This window comes from Penaeus chinensis, chromosome 12 (genome assembly GCF_019202785.1).
Source record: "Penaeus chinensis breed Huanghai No. 1 chromosome 12, ASM1920278v2, whole genome shotgun sequence".
Classification (NCBI taxonomy): domain Eukaryota; kingdom Metazoa; phylum Arthropoda; class Malacostraca; order Decapoda; family Penaeidae; genus Penaeus; species Penaeus chinensis.
This window is the reverse complement of record NC_061830.1, coordinates 40,362,877-40,365,376: the sequence shown is the minus strand read 5'-3', so window position 1 is coordinate 40,365,376 and position 2,500 is coordinate 40,362,877. Positions and strand designations below refer to the sequence as shown.

General features: G+C 32.8%; 1 protein-coding gene across 1 annotated transcript in view; it reads left to right on the top strand.

Annotated features, from left to right (window-relative positions):
- The window catches only part of LOC125031320 (U6 snRNA-associated Sm-like protein LSm5), an 11,764-nt gene that overhangs the window by 7,874 nt on the left and 1,390 nt on the right, over nt 1-2,500 (top strand). The gene's annotated exons all lie outside the window — the stretch shown is intronic.

Below are 2,500 nucleotides of genomic sequence, written 5' to 3'. Positions count from 1 at the left end.
TGTCTTGCCCATTCACCCTTTTCAATGATTTATAAAAATATTTTACATTATCTTATTTTGCTGTAACAAATGTTGGTAATATTATAGTAATTATAATGTTTATGGTAAAAATAACACCGTTGATATTTATAGCACTAGTAAAAAAAAAAGATTTCCCGCCAATTGAAAAAAAAAATGAAGGCAGTTAAGGTCACAAGATCTACTAATTGACTCCTTTGTAGCTAAGCACTTGCATAGCCATCTATGTACAGAGACATTTCACAAAAATATAAAACATGAGCACAGTATTTTCCCCATTTTTTATTAATTTTACCCGGTGGCAATGGGTTAACTATAACAATCTAAAATTCAAAGAAAAGGGTTAGCAGCTATGATGGGTGGGACAAGTAATTGACTCATTTATGACTAAGTGTTTGTAGAGCCATCTCGGTGACTTGTAGGGCCATCTATGTTTTAACACATTTAATAATATAAACTCACATTGTTCATGGTTAAGTAGAAATAATGAGCATTTCTTTGTTCCATAGGCAAAAGCTTTACAGGAATGATAAGGAATATACTTGATGATCATATCAGAATAGTGTAGTACTCAAATTATATACAGTCAGTAGATAAGTAATAAGTTAATAGATAATTAATTCAGCTCTCAGTTCTTCAGCAAAAATCATTGTCTTGAACAAGTTGTGCTTTCTGAAACATACAGTGTAGTTCATTCACATATAACATCGTTATGCAGTATGGCATAGCATAGTGTGTGTGTGTTCATCATACATTCTGTAAGCTATATTATAAGGGAGACAAATGATGTTGGTTGTGGGTTCACCCATTTATTTTAAGCATTTTGACATGCATTTCACAAGGCATTGACAAATGTTAACTTGACATTGTACAGATTCCAAAACACCCCTTACTGTTTTGGGCTGTATTATTAGTCCCATTATGATCCAATAATGATTTCTTGTTTTGTAATCCCTCATAGACTTTCCCAGCCCTTCCTTGCCCAGTCTATTACTTGAATTTCAGGATATCTAAACCGCTGTGTGTTAATACAGGCAATATAATAGGGGCTGTTGTCCTGGTCAGTATAAAGCATGTCATGAATGTGTATGCTTTATATTTTAATTATCCCAAAAGGACATGATGTAAAGCAGATAAATGTATAATGGATAAGTAAATTCCATTACCAAAAAGTTTTCTGCCTCTGCTGATGAAAATAATCAATGAGTGATGGATACTGCCATGGGAATATGCTGGCTTGTGTTAGGTCATACACTTACCCATAACAAGCCCAAGAGTCCTCTATAGCTTCACAACTTTCAACTATTTGGACGTGTTAACCAGTTACACAACAAGTGATGTATCACAGTGAAAGTATATAATTGGGCAAGGCAGATGCCGATAACTAAAATCATTATATACATCATCATCTTATGAGTTGTATAATATATAATCGGCAAATATCGTAACTCACTTACATTACCCCACTACCATTCTCTCAATCATTTTTACACCCCACACCTCTCTCAACCCACCATACCTGATGCAATTAATCCTTTTTGTCAAGTTTTGTGAGTCCAGAATGGCTTGAAATTGGAGCATTGGAATGTAATGCTCATAGGGAAACAGTGATTGGACTCAAGTGATCATTGTTGTTTCACAGAATGAGCCATGTAGTGGAAACCAGGGGAATAGAGTAGTTTAACTTTCTAGGTGTCTTTGGTGCCTGAAGGCTGGTGCTGTTGCTTTTTTCTGATATTTTTCATAGGCATTAGTATAAGAGTTATCTCAATATTAACCTCCATATTGATTAAGCATGGAATGACAAAATTGTATTGAGATCATAGAAATGGGAATTAGATATGAAAATGAATTTGATGAGTTGAGTTACATCTTTTCACTGGGCCCATATAAAAATTGGGTATGGAATAAAACACCAGTAAAGTATTTCTTTAATCCCCTTGTTTTAGCCAGATATTGAAATTACAGTTGTGGTTTATTGTTTCCTAATCCCAGTTTTATTAACTTGTTTTGTCTTTGTTATTCCTTTGTATCGATTATTATTTCTGTATATTTCTAACATGTCCTTTTGGTGTTGTGATCTTTTTTCTCATCAGAATTAGCAACTTAAGCAACTTGATGAGATTTGTAAATGGGTTCAACAAATTTTCTCAAACAAGAAAACAAGAAGTTTTTGACTTCTTGTAGGAATATCAGATTTGTAATTGCATGGCTGAAATATTACATTTATATTTATATTATATTTTCATAGCTTACAGTAATATTCCTATATTTTAACATAATTCTTTTCACTGAGCAGTTTGGATATCAAATTGTTTGAATATTGAATAATTTTTTTCAAGGAGAATTAATGTGAATGACATTGATTGTTCCAGATCCCTCAAAACTGTCCATTACAAACCATTACAAGAAAATGCTGGCTTAAACACAGATGATCATAATTTTATGCCTAAATTCATCTCCAAAAAGAGAACAGAACAAT